The sequence below is a fragment of the Pseudophryne corroboree genome, chromosome 8 (genome assembly GCF_028390025.1).
Source record: "Pseudophryne corroboree isolate aPseCor3 chromosome 8, aPseCor3.hap2, whole genome shotgun sequence".
Taxonomy (NCBI): Eukaryota; Metazoa; Chordata; class Amphibia; order Anura; family Myobatrachidae; genus Pseudophryne; species Pseudophryne corroboree.
This window is the reverse complement of record NC_086451.1, coordinates 244,750,526-244,770,307: the sequence shown is the minus strand read 5'-3', so window position 1 is coordinate 244,770,307 and position 19,782 is coordinate 244,750,526.

Sequence of the window (19,782 nt, the reverse complement as noted above, 5' to 3'; positions counted from 1 at the left end):
CCAGATGTCAGCACTCGCTCCAGACTGCCCTGCATCACCGCCAGCGGGTGGGCTCGGAATTCTTAGCCTTTTCCTCGCTCCCCCAGTTGCGGGAGAATGTGAAGGAGGAGCTGTTGACGGGTCACGTTCCGCTTGACTTGACAATTTTCTCACCAGCAGGTCTTTGAACCTCTGCAGACTTGTGTCTGCCGGAAAGAGAGATCCAACGTAGGTTTTAAATCTAGGATCGAGCACGGTGGCCAAAATGTAGTGCTCTGATTTCAACAGATTGACCACCCGTGAATCCTGGTTAAGCGAATTAAGGGCTCCATCCACAAGTCCCACATGCCTAGCGGAATCGCTCTGTTTTAGCTCCTCCTTCAATGTCTCCAGCTTCTTAGGCAAAAGCCTGATGAGGGGAATGACCTGACTCAGGCTGGCAGTGTCTGAACAGACTTCACCTGTGGCAAGTTCAAAGGGTTGCAGAACCTTGCACAACATTGAAATCATTCTCCACTGCGCTTGAGTCAGGTGCATTCCCCCTCCTTGGCCTATATCGTAGGCAGATGTATAGGCTTGAATGGCCTTTTGCTGCTCCTCCTTCCTCTGAAGCATATAGAGGGTTGAATTACCACCTCTTGCTTCAGATGATGGCAGGGCAGGTTCAGGACTGTTTGCTGGTGCTCCAGTCTTCGGCACGCGGTGGCTGAATGCCGAAAGTGGCCCGCAATTCTTCGGGCCACCGACAGCATCTCTTGCACGCCCCTGTCGTTTTTTAAATAATTCTGTACCACCAAATTCAATGTATGTGCAAAACATGGGACGTGCTGGAATTTGCCCAGATGTAGTGCACGCACAAGATTGCTGGCGTTGTCACAAATCCCCAGGAGAGTCCATTTGGGGTAAGCCATTCTGCGATGATGTTCCTCAGTTTCCGTAAAAGGTTGTCAGCTATGTGCCTCTTCTGGAAAGCGGTAATACAAAGCGTAGCCTGCCTAGGAACTAGTTGGCGTTTGCGAGATGCTGCTACTGGTGCCGCCGCTGCTGGTGGTGGACCTGATAAAAATGTCACATTCATAGCATACACAGTACTTTAAGAGGGGTAACTCAAAAAAATTTGGAGTTTGATATTCCATTTTTTTCACATTTTTTGATATTTGATATTTTCTCTTAGTGTAGATTTGTTCCAAATGGAATATCAAACTCCAAATTGTCACTTTGTCTCACAGCAGAAAAAGGTCCTCTCAGCTCAGGCTTCCTACCTAATTAAAAATATAGGACTGTCTTAAAAATCAGTTCATTTGGCGGCATGGCCTGGTGGCTGAGCTTGCAGGAAGCATTATCAGAGGGCTCCTGTAGACCGGCCTAATAATTTTTTAGCACCTGCTACCCCTATTTTGAGTACCCCATTATTTGGTCCACAGTTGTGGGAGGCCTCAGGAGTTGGTGGGTTTAGGCTGCGGAATCGGAGAGCCGGTTTACTGGCTCCGGTGGGTTGCGGCCGACTCACCAGTATCACACTGAGACCTCGATTTCCCCGTCCTCCCCGCGACCGGAAGTAACGCTCTTACGGGCGCCGCCGGGGGGATCTGTCGTTCCACCTGAGCTGACGGGACACCATCCAGCACACAGAGACTGCACACGACTGTGGAGAGGCGTCAGGGACCCGTGGAGATAGCAGCCCCGCGGTGACAGCTCCAGAGCCCCGAGTGCACAGGTGTGCGGCGGCCATCTTTAAAACGGAGGATGGAGCCCCGGGAACCCGCGGCACATAGCGGGGGAGCGCTGTCCCCCAGGAGTACATCAGCATCCACCTCTTGGCTGGGTAAGACCTCCGTTTCTCTTTACCCTGGTGTTAGACACCAGCCCCAGCACTATACTTATAAAAAGGGAGCTCTGACAAAGCCTACCAGATAGTGTGGAATCAGGGGTATCACTGACCTGGTTTGGGAGTGTTGTGGACTCTGGGTTTCTTCCGATGACCGGGAAGAGGAACCGCAACTGGGCCGCAGCAGAGATGGCCGAATGTAGGTTTTACTCATGCAGGATTTGGATGACAGGCAGGAGGCACGTGTGGATGCGGAAGGTCTCCTGAAAGACAAGACTTGAAAAGGCGCTGATGAATTTGGTGAAGAATACCGTGAGCTCACCGAGAGCGATACTGAGGAGCTGGGAGGCACTGAGGTGCTTGGAGGCACTGAGGTGCTCGGAGACACTGAGGTGCTTGGAGGCACTAAGGTGCGTGGAGACGCTGAGGTGCTTGGAGGCACGGAGGTGCGTGGAGATGCTGAGGTGCTTGGAGGCACTAAGGTGCATGGAATCGCTGAGATGCTTGGAGGAACTGAGGTGCGTGGAGACGCTGAGGTGCTTGGAGGCACTGAGGTGCGTGGAGACGCTGAGGTGCTTGGAGGCACTGAGGTGCGTGGAGACGTTGAGGTGCTTGGAGGCACTGAGGTGCGTGGAGACGCTGAGGTGCTTGGAGGCACTGAGGTGCGTGGAGACACTGAGGTGCTTGGAGGCACTGAGGTGCGTGGATACGCTGAGGTGCTTGGAGGCACTGAGGTGCGTGGAGACGCTGAGGTGCTTGGAGGCACGGAGGTGCACAGCAATACAGGAGCACTGGAGATCACAGCTTCTAAGTAGAAAAGATGATACTCAGGCGCCGGAGCTCAGCCCGGCGTCTGAATTTGAACTTCCTGCCAGTAACTGATTGGTGGGAAGTGTTGATGACGTCACCCGCACCTTCAGTGGACGCCGGGCGTACCCACGACGTCCAAACTCACGATTGCGGGACGGAGCGCCGGGAGCCGGAGACCGCCAGCGAGGATGGCCGCACGGAGACCCAGCGTGCCCGGAGGGGTAAGTACGGTGGCCGCGGCGGCATGACAGTACCCCCTCCTCTAGGAGTGGCCCCTGGACACTTTCCTGGCTTTGTAGGGTGTCTAGAATGGAAAATCCGGATTAGTCGAGAAGCTGAGACCTCAGAAGCTTTTATCCAACTTCTCTCCTCAGGACCATAACCTTTCCACTCTACCAGATATTGCAGGTTCTTATGATGATAACGAGAGTCCAGAATAGTTTTGATCTCAAAGTCTGTACCGGTTTCAGTTTCTACTGAGGTGGGGCTAGAAGACTTTGAATGAAAACGATTAAGGATGAGAGGACGAAGAAGAGAAACATGGAAGGCATTTGGTATGCGTAGATGAGAAGGTAAACCCAACTTGCAGACCACAGGATTCAGAACTTGTAGCACAGGATAAGGACCGATGAACCTTGGAGCAAACTTCATAGTGGGTACCTTTAACCGGAGATTACGTGTGGATAGCCATACTCTATCACCAACCTTGTATTGAGGAGCGGCTCGCCGTTTCTTGTCCGCGAAGTACTTGTATCGGACAGAAACCTTTTTAAGACTAGCATGAACCTTACTCCAAATTTGTCTAAAGTGTGATAAAGTGGAAGTCACAGCTGGAACCTCTTCTGTCGGAAGGATTGGCAATTCCGGAACTCGTGGGTGGAACCCATAGTTGATGAAGAACGGAGATTCGCCAGTGGAAGAATGAAATGAATGGTTATGGGCAAACTCCGCCCAAGGTAACAACTCCACCCAGTTGTCCTGTGAAGGGGAGAGATAAAGGCTGAGGAAAGTCTCCAAATCTTGGTTGACTCGTTCCGTTTGACCATTCGTTTGGGGATGATAGGCAGACGAAAATTTAAGTTTAATTTGTAAGGCTGAGCAGAGGGCTCTCCAGAACCTTGCAGTAAACTGTACCCCTCGATCAGATACTATTTCTTGAGGTAAACCGTGCAACCGAAAGTGTTCCTGGATGAATAATAGAGCCAATTTGGGAGCGGTCAGCAGACCCGTCAATGGAATGAAGTGCGCCATCTTAGAAAAACGGTTGACAATCACCCAGACGGTATTGTAACCTTTGAAACAGGACAACTCGGTAATGAAGTAAATGGAAATATGAGTCCAGGGTTTCAAATGAATGGACAGAGGACGAAGTAACCCGGCAGGAGGCAGACGAGGAGATTTATGCTGCGTACACTGTGGGCAAGAGTTAACGTAATCCTGTACATCCTTCCTCATGGTGTCCCACCAGTAAGATTTTTGCAGAAACTTGAACATCTTCTGGACACCAGGATGACCGGAGAACTTGGAGTTATGAGCCCACTGCAGTATTTTCGGCCGGAATTTAGTTGGTACAGACATCCTTCCAGGGGGAGGACTCGGAGTAGTGGAAGCAGCGGAAACAGAAATTGGATTCAGAATTAAACTCCGCTCAAAAGAATTCTCTTAATCTGTGGGAGTTTGTGAACGAGAAAGCGCATCCGCTTTAATATTGAAAGTCCCGGCCCGGTACTTGATAACAAAAGAAAATCGAGTGAAGAAAAGCGCCCATCTAGCTTGACGAGGATTCAAACACTGGCCCTCATTCCGAGTTGTTCGCTTGCAAGCTGCTTTTAGCAGCATTGCACACGCTAAGCCGCCGCCTACTGGGAGTTAATCTTAGCTTAGCAGAATTGCGAACGAAGTATTCGCAATATTGCGAAAAGATTTATCTGTGCAGTTTCTGAGTAGCTCGAGACTTACTCTTCCAGTGCGATCAGTTCAGTGCTTGTCGTTCCTGGTTTGACGTCACAAACACACCCAGCGTTCGCCCAGACACTCCCCCATTTCTCCAGCCACTCCCGCGTTTTTCCCAGAAACGGTAGCGTTTTTTCACACACTCCTATAAAATGGCCAGTTTCCGCCCAGAAACACCCACTTCCTGTCAATCACACTACGATCACCAGAACGAAGAAAAAACCTCGTAATGCCGTGAGTAAAATATCAAACTTCTTAGCAAATTTACTTGGTGCAGTCGCAGTGCGAACATTGCGCATGCGCAATTAGCGGAAAATCGCTGCGATGCGAAGAAAATTACCGAGCGAACAACTTGGAATGAGGGCCACTGTGCGGTTTTGATGTACAACAAATTTTTGTGATCGGTGTAGATAGTAATTACATGTTTGGCCCCTTCTAAAAGATACTTCCACTCCTCCAAAGCGGATTTTATTGCTAAAAGTTCCTGACCACCAATAGAATAATTCCGTTCGGCCGGAGAGAATTTACGAGAGTGGAAGCCACACGGATGCAATTTCTTATCCGAGGAGTACTGGGAGAGAACGGCTCCGACTCCGACCGAGGACGCATCAACTTCCAGGAAAAAAGGTTCTTCGAAATTTGGTTGTTGGAGGACCGGGGCTGACATAAAAGCTGATTTTAAATAGGTGAAAGCTTCCATGGCCTCGGGAGACCACAAACCCGGGTTGGAGCCCTTTCTGGTCAAGGCGGTAATGGGTGCGACTTTGATGGAGAAACCCTAATGAATTTCCTGTAATAATTCGCAAAGCCCAGGAATCTTTGTATTGCTTTCAAAGAGAGGGGCTGAGTCCAGTCACGAATGGCGGAAAGTTTCTCCGGGTCCATGCGAAGCTCCTTCCCCGAGATGATATAACCGAGGAACGGAATTGATGTTACTTCGAAGGTACATTTGGAGATCTTAGCATAGAGATGATTCTTTCGTAAACGGTGGAGCACCTCTTTGACCTGTGTCCTGTGTTCAGTAAGATCTTTGGAAAAAATCAGTATGTCGTCTAAATATACCACAACACTTCGATATAACATGTCTCGAAAGATCTCGTTGACGAATCCTTAAAAGACGGCGGGGGCATTACTAAGGCCGAACGGCATCACCAGATATTCGTAATGCCCATCCCTCGTATTGAAGGCTGTCTTCCATTCATCTCCTTCTCGGATACGTATTAGATTATAGGCTCCCCTCAAATCGAGCTTGGAAAAAAATGTGGGCGCCACGAATCCTATCAAATAACTCTGTAATTAGTGGCAAGGGGTATTTATTTTTGACGGTGATATTGTTTAGGCCGCGGTAATCGATACATGGTCTTAACCCCCCGTCCTTCTTCTTCACGAAAAAGAAACCTGCTCCAGCCGGGGAGGTAGAGGGGCAAATGAATCCCTTGAGAAGATTGGACTTAATATAGTCCGACATGGCTTGAGTCTCGGGAAGTGACAAAGGATATGTGCAGCCACGGGGCGGCATCTTCTCTGGGATTAGGTCAATGGGACAGTCCCAAGGCCTATGGGGTGGTAACTGGTCAGCCGCATGTTCCGAAAACACATCCTTGTACTCTTGATACGCCTCCGGAATAAGCTCTTCATCCGACTTAGAAGAGACACGGAGCGGACAGACAGGAGTGAGACAGTTAGCGTGACAAAAAGAACTCCAAGACAGAATTTGTGAAGACTTCCAGTCGACGTGGGGATTATGGGTTTTGAGCCAAGGCAATCTGAGGACAAGGTCGTGAGGCATCTCCGGAATCACTAGGAGTTCTAGATGTTCTTGATGTAGCGCTCCGACCTGCAGCCTAATGGGCTCTGTGCGATATGTAATGAGGCCATTGGATATTCTGGTTCCATTAATAGCAGTCAAAGAAATAGGCCGTTTGATAGACCGCAACTTTAAATCCAGACCTTGGGCACAGGAGAAAGAAACGAAATTCCCAGCAGCCCCAGAGTCCAATAGGGCATTAAAAGATTTGGTAACTGACTTGGAGGTCAAAGACACGGAAAGTAAGCAATCCAAAGTCGGAGAAGATTTGGACGTGACTCCCAACTTGACTCCTCCGGAACAAGCTAGGCCTGCCCGTTTCCCGGATGGGATTTACAAAACTTGAGGAAATGATCTGCGGCTCCACAGTAAAGGCAAAGTTTACCCTCACGACGACGCTGTCGTTCCTCTGGAGACAGTCGGGACCGGTTAATTTGCATGGGTTCGTCCGAACTGGGCACAGCCGCCGGCCTAGGAGGAGGAAGCCGGAACCTGGAATGATCTGAATGACTACGTTCTCCTCCACGCTCCTGCATCCGAAGATCCACCTTGACGCAGAGGGAGATCAACTCTTCTAATGGATCCGGCAGATCCCTAGTGACCAACTCATCTTTCAGCCGGTCGGAGAGACCGTTCCAGAAGGCAGCCCTCAGGGCGTCATTATTCCAGCGAAGTTCAGAGGCAATGGTCTGGAAATGAACCACGTACTGACCCACGGAGCGGGAGCCCTGATGGACACGGAGCAAGTCAGAAGAAGCAGTGGTCATCCTTCCGGGCTCGCCGAAGATTCTTCGAAAGGACGTGATGAAGTTGGTGTAGTTGGAAACCACGGGATCAGATCGTTCCCATAACGGAGACACCCAATCCAACGCTGACCCCTCGAGCAGGGAAATAATATACGCCACCTTAGGCCGATACGTAGGGAAATTATGAGAGAGAAGCTCGAAGTGCACCTCACACTGGTTTAAAAAACAACGGCAATTCTTTGGATTCCCATTATAGCGGGAAGGAGTAGGAAGCTGAAGGCGTGACCTGGTACCGGCCGGAGGTTGGACGTTACTGGAAACGGCAACTGAAGCAGTTACGGGAACTGAAACCGGAATTACGGAAGCTAAGGATGCTTGAATTTGATCCAATCGGCCGGATAATTCCTGGAGATATTGCATCACCTGGCCCTGTGTCGCCTCCTGAGTCTGAACTCGGGAAGCCAAACTTTGGATGGCGCTCGACTCTGTGTTCCGATCCCCCGGGTCCATGAGGCCTGAGTATACTATCACTGACCTGGTTTGGGAGTGTTGTGGGCTCGGGTTTTCTTCCGATGACCGGGAAGAGGAACCGCAACTGGGCCGCAGCAGAGATGGCCGAATGTAGGTTTTACTCATGCAGGATTTGGATGACAGGCAGGAGGCACGTGTGGATGCGGAAGGTCTCCTGAAAGACAAGACTTGAAAAGGGGCTGATGAATTTGGTGAAGAATACCGTGAGCTCACCGAGAGCGATACTGAGGAGCTGGGAGGTACTGAGGTGCTTGGAGGCACTGAGGTGCTCGGAGACACTGAGGTGCTTGGAGGCACTGAGGTGCGTGGAGACGCTGAGGTGCTTGGAGGCACGGAGGCGCGTGGAGACGCTGAGGTGCTTGGAGGCACTAAGGTGCATGGAGACGCTGAGATGCTTGGAGGAACTGAGGTGCGTGGAGACGCTGAGGTGCTTGGAGGCACTGAGGTGCGTGGAGACGCTGAGGTGCTTGGAGGCACTGAGGTGCGTGGAGACGTTGAGGTGCTTGGAGGCACTGAGGTGCGTGGAGACGCTGAGGTGCTTGGAGGCACTGAGGTGCGTGGAGACGCTGAGGTGCTTGGAGGCACTGAGGTGCGTGGATACGCTGAGGTGCTTGGAGGCACTGAGGCGCGTGGAGACGCTGAGGTGCTTGGAGGCACTGAGGTGCGCAGCAATACAGGAGCACTGGAGATCACAACTTCTAAGTAGAAAAGATGCTACTCAGGCGCCGGAGCTCAGCCCGGCGTCTGAATTTGAACTTCCCGCCAGTACCTGATTTGTGGGAAGTGTTGATGACGTCAACCGCACCTTCAGTGGACGCCGGGCGTACCCGCGACGTCCACACTCACGATCGCGGGACGGAGCGCCGGGAGCCGGAGACCGCCAGCGAGGACGGCCGCACGGAGACCCAGCGTGCCCGGAGGGGTAAGTACGGCGGCCGCGGCCACGGCATGACAAGGGGTGAACCTCACCAATGTTTAGATCCCCATATCAGGCCCTTCTGCACCCAGTATTGGCTGCTCACCTGCAAAATATATGACTGCCCACTACAGAGGGGATAAGTCCTGACTCCCAGGGGCAGTTCTATTTAATTTACTGCATTCTCATAAGCTCCTGTGGTCCTGCCTCTATGTAAGTTCATTAGTGGCTTGCCTATTGGGTGGATTCCCCTATTCTACAAGGGAACAGAAACAGGATCAAGTTTTCCTTTTTCACACACAAAGGAATTATCTCCTTCATTTCTGAGAGTATTCCTTAAGCATTAATGTGACTCCAACGCCATCTAGTGTCCTTTGTATGTTATAACTACCTAGATCTATTTTTTATGATGCCAATTTCTCCTGGAGACATGGGGGGTCATTCCGAGTTGTTCGCTCGCTAGCAGATTTTAGCAGCATTGCACACGCTAGGCCGCCGCCCTCTGAAAGTGTATCTTAGCATAGCAGAATAGCGAACGAAAGAGTAGCAGAATTGTGAATAAATAATTCTTAGCAGTTTCTGAGTAGCTCAAGACTTACTCCTACACTGCGATCAGCTCAGCCCGTTTCGTTCCTGGTTTGACGTCACAAACACGCCCTGCGTTCGGCCAGCTACTCCCCCGTTTCTCCAGACACTCCCGTGTTTTATCCTGGCACGCCTGCGTTTTTCCGCACAATCCCAGAAAACGGTCAGTTTCCGCCCAGAAACACCCACTTCCTGTCAATCACACTCCGATCACTTCAACGATGAAAATTCTTAGTTCGGACGTGAGTAAATCTACTAAGTTTTGTGCTAAAATACTTAGCGCATGCGCGCTGCGTACCATGCGCATGCGCATTTTTGCCTTAATCGCTCCGTTGCGAAAATCGGCAACGAGCGAACAACTCGGAATGACCCCCATGATGCAATTTGTGATGGTTTGAATACCCTCTTTGTCTGTTCACCCGGAACCTCTACAGAAAAATATTAGTACGTCAACTGTTTATAACCTACTCCTAGCCATGTCTAAATACAACAACAAAGCAAAGAAGAACTCACAACAAGGTATCATGCAACACCTTTCCCGCTCGACACCACATGTCTCGTCAGATTCGCCTCTGGCATCTCCGGCTGATTCTATAGGGTACACTGCCCCCTTCTGATGATTCCTTTGCTACTAAACACGATATCCAGACAATGATGACGGACCTCAGCAAGACCCTCACTAATAGCTTTCAATAACTATTTGCTGATTTAAAGCAAGATATGTCAACTTTATCTGCCCACACTACTGACTTGGAATCCAAAATGGAATCTAATACCAAAGGTCTTCAGGAATTTTCTCAGGACATTGACTATCTGTTTCGAGAGGTAGAATTTCTACATGATAAGAACGAAGATCTTGAGAACAGAGAAAGAAGATGTAACCTTCGTATACGGAATAACTCGGAGTCGGTGGCACCTCAAGACCTAGAACCATACCTGACTCGTTTATTCTACAAGTTGGTTCCCACTCTCCAGGATCAACCCTACACATAGAACGGGCTCACAGAGCTCTCCGTCCGAAACCTAAGGAGGGGGAACCCCCTAGAGATGTAGTGCTGAAATTTCTTTCCTTAAAACGAAAGATCAGATTTCCGTCTCCAGTAGATCGTTACCACATATTTTGTTTGAATACTTTCAGTTGCAGATTTTTCAGGATCTGGCTCCTTCAACAATTCTCAAGAGGAGAGAAATATGGGACATCACCAAAGTTCTCCGCGATCATGGATACAAATATAAGTGGGGGTTCCCGTTTCGTCTGATAGTCGAAGTGAATGGTCGCCAAGTGTCAGTGAGAAATCTTGTGGAGGGGAAAGAACTGCTCCACGGACTTAAGCTTTCTATGATTGCTCCCGATCTGGCTTCCAGCAGTCCACCACAGCCCTTATGTAGCATCTTCAGAGGTTTGCGGGGGGTCCCGTCGAGCAATGCCACACTCATATGCCTCTACTTGTTCTCACTTGAAGTGTTCCTATATGTTATAGCCTACAGTAGTTCTCTATGGGTCTATTCCCTTTCTGTTGTTTATAATTATGATTAACACATTATGTTGTCAACGGGGTGGCGCATGCTCTCGGTACCTCCTGCATTCTCTCTGCTCTTGATACTCTGCACTTTTGTTGTACTGTTTTACATGTCACGACGTTTTGAATCTGCTCTATTGATAGTTGTGTTACTCTTTTAGATACTTATTGTTTGTTACGTACAGATTATCCTACTTTTTGGCTCCGGGTGAACAGCCATCAGCTTTCTCCTCACTCACGCTACTCCGCCCCTTTTATAAATAGGGATTAATTTGAGAGGGTTACTTCTCCTTGCTCTCATAGCATTTTCATAGTATATTTTATTAAGTGGTCCCAACAGTTGGGTCCCCGAGGTCCGCTTTTTGTACTATGCCCACCTGGACCTTCCTCCCCCGCTGGGACCGACTTAAGGCAAGCTTCTCCTCTCTCGCAGAGAACATCCATTGCTTGCCTTTACACTAACCCATTACCTCTTCTCCTCTTCCCCCCTTCTCTTTTTCTTCCCTCTTCTCTCTCCTCTCTCTCTCTCTCTCTCTCTCTCTCTCTCTCTCTCTCTCTCTCTCCCCCTGTCTACAATTTACCAAACTTGAAATAGGGTAGGTTGACAGTTTTCTCCAACTTATTGACATGCCTCTCAATGTAGTCTCCCAGAACATTAAGGGTTTAAATACCCCTCATAAACGGTCTTTATTATATAGAACACTGAACGCCCTTCATGGGGACATCGTGTTTCTACAAGAAACACATTTTAAAAAAAGCTCTCACCCATTCTTGGAGTCTAGACGATTCCCCACAGTACTATACTCTTCTAATTCTTTGGAAAAAAAAGGGTAGCCATCATAATACGCTCTATGGGGTATATTTACTAACATTCGTAATTTTCGGAAAAAGGTCAAAGTTCAATCACGAATGACATCGAAAGTGTAAAATTGCAACTTTTTGAATTTATTACGACTAATTTACTAAGCTGTCGTATTCTGCATTTTCATTTGTTCCGATGTCGATGTCATTCGTGTTTTTTCCCCGTTTTTTTACGGCAGTGATTAGCAAAACACTGCCGACTTTATCACAATGAATCTCGGCCGGATCTGTGTGATCCGTGCTGGGGTTCATTTTTTTTTTTTTTAAATAAACACTGTAAAATCACAAAAAAAAAATGCGTTGGGTCCCCCCTCCTAAGCATAACCAGCCTCGGGCTCTTTGAGCCGATCCTGGTTGCAGAAATATGGGGAAAAAATTGACAGGGGTTCCCCCATATTTAAGCAACCAGCATCGGGCTCTGCGCCTGGTCCTGGTTCCAAAAATACGGGGGACAAAAAGAGTAGGGGTCCCCCTTATTTTTAAAACCAGCACCGGGCTCCACTAGCTGGACAGATAATGCCACAGCCGGGGGTCACTTTTATATAGTGCCCTGCGGCCGTGGCATCAAATATCCAACTAGTCACCCCTGGCCGGGGTACCCTGGGGGAGTGGGGACCCCTTCAATCAAGGGGTCCCCCCCCCAGCCACCCAAGGGCCAGGGGTGAAGCCCGAGGCTGTCCCCCCCATCCAATGGGCTGCGGATGGGGGGCTGATAGCCTTTGTTGAAAATGTAAAGATATTGTTTTTAGTAGCAGTACTACAAGTCCCAGCAAGCCTCCCCCGCATGCTGGTACTTGGAGAACCACAAGTACCAGCATGCGGCGGAAAAACGGGCCCGCTGGTACCTGTAGTACTAATACTAAAAAAATACCTAAAAAAAGACAAGACACACACACCTTGAAAGTAAAGATTTATTACATACATCCACACAAACATACATACATACTTACCTTATGTTCACACGCAGGTCGGTCCTCTTCTCCAGTAGAATCCATGGGGTACCTGTTGAATAAATTATACTCACCAGATCCAGGGTACCAGGCTCCTTGGCGAATCCATTTGTAATCCACGTACTTGATTAAAATAAAAAAACGGAGACCCGAGCCACGCACTGAAAGGGGACCCATGTTTTCACATGGGTCCCCTTTCCCCGAATGCCAGAAACCCACTCTGACTTCTGTCTAAGTGGGTTTCTTCAGCCAATCAGGGAGCACCACGTTGTAGCACCTCCTGATCGGCTGTGTGCTCCTGTACTGATTGACAGGCGGCACACGGCAGTGTTACAATGTAGCGCCTATGCGCTCCATTGTAACCAATGGTGGGAACTTTCTGCTCAGCGGTGAGGTCACTTTCGGTCAACCGCTGAGCAGAAAGTTCCCACCATTGGTTACAATGGAGCGCATAGGCGCTACATTGTAACACTGCCGTGTGCCGCCTGTCAATCAGTACAGGAGCACACAGCCGATCAGGAGGGTGCTACAACGTGGCGCTCCCTGATTGGCTGAAGAAACCCACTTAGACAGAAGTCAGAGTGGGTTTCTGGCATTCGGGGAAAGGGGACCCATGTGAAAACATGGGTCCCCTTTCAGTGCGTAGCTCGGGTCTCCGTTTTTTTATTTTAATCAAGTACGTGGATTACAAATGGATTCGCCAAGGAGCCTGGTACCCTGGATCTGGTGAGTATAATTTATTCAACAGGTACCCCATGGATTCTACTGGAGAAGAGGACCGACCTGCGTGTGAACATAAGGTAAGTATGTATGTATGTTTGTGTGGATGTATGTAATAAATCTTTACTTTCAAGGTGTGTGTGTGTCTTGTCTTTTTTTAGGTATTTTTTTAGTATTAGTACTACAGGTACCAGCGGGCCCGTTTTTCCGCCGCATGCTGGTACTTGTGGTTCTCCAAGTACCAGCATGCGGGGGAGGCTTGCTGGGACTTGTAGTACTGCTACTAAAAACAATATCTTTACATTTTCAACAAAGGCTATCAGCCCCCCATCCGCAGCCCATTGGATGGGGGGACAGCCTCGGGCTTCACCCCTGGCCCTTGGGTGGCTGGGGGGGGGGGACCCCTTGATTGAAGGGGTCCCCACTCCCCCAGGGTACCCCGGCCAGGGGTGACTAGTTGGATATTTGATGCCACGGCCGCAGGGCACTATATAAAAGTGACCCCCGGCTGTGGCATTATCTGTCCAGCTAGTGGAGCCCGGTGCTGGTTTTAAAAATACGGGGGACCCCTACTCTTTTTGTCCCCCGTATTTTTGGAACCAGGACCAGGCGCAGAGCCCGATGCTGGTTGCTTAAATATGGGGGAACCCCTGTCAATTTTTTCCCCATATTTCTGCAACCAGGATCGGCTCAAAGAGCCCGAAGCTGGTTATGCTTAGGAGGGGGAACCCCACGCAATTTTTTTTAGAAAATAACCACTTTCCCACCCCTTCCCACTGATATACATGCACGGATCTCATGGATCCCTGCATGCCTATACAATCACGGATCAAAAAAGCAGGTCTGTTTTTTTTTAGCACTTTTTTACGAGTTTTAATTCTTCACGGCAGTGTTTTATTTTTTTTTTGCTTTTCACTTCTTAGTAAATGACCGAGATTCATACTTAAACAGCCGCGTTTTGACCGATGGTGTATTCATTCGTAATTATTTTCTTGGACTTCCCAAAAAATACGAATGCCCTCATCACTGCCGTGATTTGAGTTTAGTAAATTACCGAGATGACACTTTGAAGAAAAAACGGCATCTCGGTCAAAATCGGGACCTTAGTAAATATACCCCTATGACTCTGTTTCAACTCATTTCCACTAAAACAGATAAAGAAGGACGTTACATAATATTGGTATGCCAAATAGGTCCCCAAATAATGACTTTGGTGAATATCTATGCTCCTAACTCTGGCCATGGGAGGTTTTTCCGTAAATTATTTTTGGAAATCCAAACCCTTCGCAGAGGTACACTGTTGGTAGGGGGTGATTTTAATTCTGTTATATCCCTGGATCTAGATAAAAATGGTCATACACGCCCACACCAACACTGCCATCCTCCGGGTAATCTTAAGAAGCACATGACCGGGGGCGTGGCCGGGCTGGCATCGAGGAAGGTCGGGTATCTGCTGAGCTCCGGCCGGCAATACATTAAAATACACCCCTGTGCTGGATTTGGAAGCCCACCTGCAAGGGAATAGTCCCCTAAGCCTTACCACATCACCCTGCACCCGGAGGAAGAGGCGGCGGAATCGGGGGGGCCCTGCGTTGCCCCCTGCGGATTGCGGCCTACCTCCGCCCCAGAAGCCGGGGCCTCGATTTTGGAGCGGCGCCGGCGATCCGTTAAACCCGGTGCGGCGGCCCTGCGGACTCCCTCCCCCACCTGAAAGGCACTCCCTGACACCAGAGGACTTACCCATCGGGCGCTGGCCCTCACGGGAGACCGGTGACCGGACGATCTGCGGGAGGTGAGGGCTGAGACGAGTGTTGCTGGCGGCCGGCGGCCATCTTGTGGTTGGCGCCGCCCGGCCTTTAGACTTTACCTAGCAGATCCCCGGCCTCTCCGGGCGCCTGCCCTTCAACCCCCATCTTACACATCATTGCTGGCAAGATCTCTTCCCCCGCTGGCGGGGATCAACGACCGGGGGACCTCCGGAGGGCCTGTATATCACTGATCAGCGGCGGCCATCTTGTGACTGGCTCAGCACACATCTCACTCCCTGACTGGGGCTGGCTGTAACTAGGGCTCCCTCTTGTGGCGAATGCTGGAATAGTCAGCTCACAGCCACTATACCCATATTTCTATAACCCTGCCTGTTCTCATGTCTCCTGTTTAGCGGCCGGGAAGGAGTCATTATATTGCACCTTAAAACAACAGGTGTGATGCTCTAACAACCCTGCCGCCATCTGCTGTGCCCGGAAGCTGCGGACTCGTCGCTGTGGATGCCCGGCTCCCGCTGCCTCACCCTGAGCCTTTCGACATATACGACACGCTGCTGTGACGTTCAGGAGTATCACACTGTGACACCTCTAACACGTTGTTTCTGGCAAATCCGATTCGCTACGTCCTGATATGCCTGCTATTTTCATAACAATGTAACTTTCCAATACCCTCCCGACGCTGATGTGACCTTCATTAAACTGCTCACTGCGCCCTACATGGCTTCTACTCTACATATCTATTTCTAGCGACTGCATATGGAGAAATTCCTGGTGTCCACCCCAATGTCCTCGACTGGTCCTATTTCAAACGCACGCGAGGACACATCCCACAGAAATTCCTCGGACTCCGACTGCTCCACCACCCGATCTCGATCCCAAATAAAATGTACTAACGCTACAACTACTAAACCGCCTAAAATGAAACCCACTGACATTGCTGCGGTTCTTGGACCTCTCTTAGACGAAAAACTGGCGGGCCTTAAAGGAGCTATTGATTCCACCTTGGCCCAGCTGACTCAACACAGTAGCCGTTTGGATGATGTCGAGCAGAGGGTCTCCACATTGGAGGATGATCTACAAGCCGCACAGTCTACTATAAAGACCCAGACCACGGAAATCAAAGGCCTCACGGAAAAACTCGACGACTTGGAAAATCAGAGCCGTCGGAACAACCTGAGGGTGGTGGGCATCCCGGAGTCGGTGAGGGGCCACGCGCTGCTGGACCTTCTATCCAACTGGCTGCCCGACAAATTAGGTATGGACCTTCAGGGTTCACCTCTGGCCATTGAAAGGGCACACAGAATTGGCCCTGAACGCAGAGAATCCGCGGGACGCCCTAGACCTGTTATCTTACGGATTCTAAACTACGCAGATAAAGCCAGGCTCTTAGACCACTACCGAAAGTCAGAGAACCTCATCTATAAGGGAGAAAGACTGCTCATCTTCCAGGACTTCTCCACTCATGTCGCCAACAAGCGCAGAGAGTTCGCCCCGATTTGCAAGCGATTGTTTGAAGACAACGTCAAGTTCTCACTGTTATACCCTGCTCGTCTTCGGGTCTTTGTCAATGGAAAACCATGCTTCTTTGACGATTCGATAGCGGCAAAGACCCATTTTGCACACCCTGACACTTGACTGTCCACCCTCACTTAAAGCTTGCATATCTTTATAACCGCTTTAATCAATGGGTCACACAATGTTCGGGATATGATTTAGGCATGCTATTTGCGCATGCTGGAGGCTATGCCTCCCATTGTTCTATGTCTGTTAGTTTGATATTTTTATCTGTTTGTTTGTTTGCTCGTTCTGCCTGCTGGGGTAATGTGTCTCGATCCTCCATAGGTTGGCCCCTCCTTGCTCATTGGGACGGGGGGGGGCACCATTTCACCTATACGATTTTGATATTCTGCTTTCCATCTATGGGGGTAGGATAGCATAGCTACCCAAGCTACCACTCAGACCTCAACCCCGGTGACAGCCCCACTTTTAGATTTTAATATAGTTTCGTGGAATGTAGAGGGTCTCAACAGCCCCATTAAATGCAAGAAGGTGACTGCACACCTCTCTCGCCTGTCCCCCCAAGTCGTGTTCCTACAAGAAACACACTGGGTGCATGATTCCCCTGTGTCACTAAAAGCCCCCTGGATTGGGGAATGTATATCTGCTCCTTACACCAATAAAACCAGAGGGGTTGCTATACTCTTTCATAGAAATCTTCAATTCTCCATACGTAAAAAACATATCGACCCAGAGGGCAGATTTATCCTCCTAGATGTCTCCATCGACAATGTGATATATACCTTTTTGAATCTATATGCACCCACTGGCTCTAACAATCTCTTCTTTGCAGATATCCTTCAGAGAGTCCTGTCCTGGGGCGGCAAAAATTTTATTTTAGGGGTAGATTTCAACACGGTCGTCGATCCATCCATGGACAGGTCCCGGGTGAGTACCAAAAAACCCGGATCCTCCTCTACTCTGCTTTCCTCTCTTTGCTCTCAACTTACCTTACTAGACCCTTGGCGTACACACCATCCCCTTCAACGGGATTATTCTTTTTATTCACACCCGCACTCCACCCACTCTCGCATTGACTATCTATTTCTATCTAAACACCTTTTCTTTAAAGTCACCCACACCTCAATCAAGGACATCATTATTTCAGACCACGCTCCCATCACCCTGTCCCTACATTTATCTCTACCCCAGAATATTTCTAAATGTTGGAGATTCCCAGCATATCTCATACATTCAGAGGATTTCTTATTACATCTCAAACATTCCTGGCATAATTATACTACTGATAACTTGGATCAAATTTCTAACACTCCACTCTTTTGGGGGGCCTCTAAGGCAGTCCTTCGAGGCCATATTATTTCCTATGTTAACTCTAAGCGTAAGAAATTCAACACCAAATTGCAGGAACTTAGCGCGGCTCTCACACTCGCATATCGCACCTACAAACAATGCGACAATCCTACCCATAGAGAAACGTACCTCATGGCAAAACAAATCTATGATACCTTTCTCACCGAACAGGCCCAGATCAGCTATGATTATGGCAGAAACATGTTCCATAGGTGGGGGAACAAGTCTGGCAGACTCTTGGCCAACTTGGTTAGGGGGCCCCGAAACAAAACATGGGTTAACTCGTTGCACAGCTCTGGAGGTGTTCTCTCTGATCCCACTGACATTTGCTCGGCTTTCATGAGGTTCTATAAATCCTTATATACTGCCGACACTGATGACGCAACTGATGGTCAACTATTCCTAGTTGAGGCGCAATTGCCAAGGCTAGAGGTGGAGGAAAGGGACTTGCTGGATGCTCCCATAACTGACGATGAGGTACGGGCCACCATTAAGTCCTTACCCAATGGAAAGAGCCCTGGCCCTGACGGCTTCAGTGCCGAATTTTATAAGATGCTGGATGCCGATATACTCCCTACATTAACACGATTATATAACCACATCCTAACAACAGGGGAGACTCCCCTTCGTTTTAACGACGCCAAGCTTATAGTACTCGCAAAACCAGGTAAAGATCCTGCCCAAGTAGGGTCATACCGCCCCATTTCACTCCTCAGTCAGGACTTTAAAATATTGACCAAAATCATAGCTAATAGGTTGCAAGCCTACCTACCCCGCCTTATCTCACCCGCGCAGATGGGGTTTGTCAAGGGTAGACAATCCACACGAGGAGTGCGAGCGGCCCTGACTGCGATATCTCACACCCGCTTTAATCAGGCCAAAAACAACATCATTGTAAATTTGGACGCAGAGAAGGCGTTTGATAAAATTGCCTGGCCTCACCTATCCCGAGTACTCGCCCACCAGGGATTCGGCGCAGCATTTTGCAACTTGGTTCAGACCTTGTACAATAACCCAGTGGCACAGGTCTTAGTCAACAATGTGACATCTCCACCCTTCACGTTGGAAAGAGGCACTAGACAAGGATGCCCCTTATCTCCCCTCCTTTTTGATCTAGCATTAGAACCTCTTATACGCCATATTCTGCTACACCAAAACTATAGGGGCATCGAGGTGGGTACACAGGAATTACGGGTGGTGGCATTCGCAGATGACCTCCTCCTTTTTATGTCAGACCCTCACCGTACGATCCCACAACTGATTGCTGTGATTGATCGTTTCTCCTCTTTTGCAGGATTTTCCATTAATTACAGTAAGTCGGAGGCACTAGCCACATATGGACAGGCGAGACTAGGTTGGGGGACCACTTTTCCCTTTAAATGGGTGAATACACATATTACCTATCTAGGCGTTGCACTCCCTACTCACCCCTGCCACCTGTATAGGCTTAATATCACCCCGGTGCTTCATAAGATTAGAACCGAACTCGGTCTCTGGCAATCCCTCCCCCTTAACATGCTAGGGAGATGTAATCTATTTAAGATGGCCAGCTTCCCAAAACTCCTCTATGTTCTACAGATGACCCCCCTTTTATTATCCAAGTCGGATATATCTTCTCTGAATACCTCTATCTCCAGATACATCTGGGCTGGTAAACGTCCAAGGATTAGCATGAAAAAATTATCCCAGACGGTACCTAGAGGAGGAATTAATTTACCTGATGTTAAACAATATAATCTTGCATGCCTCCTCCGCATTGCTATGGACTGGCTTGGAGACAATAATTACTACACAGACTCCAGCCTAGACTCTCAACTTTGCGCCCCCTTATCCCTCAGTTATCTTCTCCATGCCAAACCCTCCAAGTTGGCGCTACATATCACCACTAATTCATTACTACTCCCCATAATACAGGCGTGGCAAATGGCGAGGAAATCTCTCA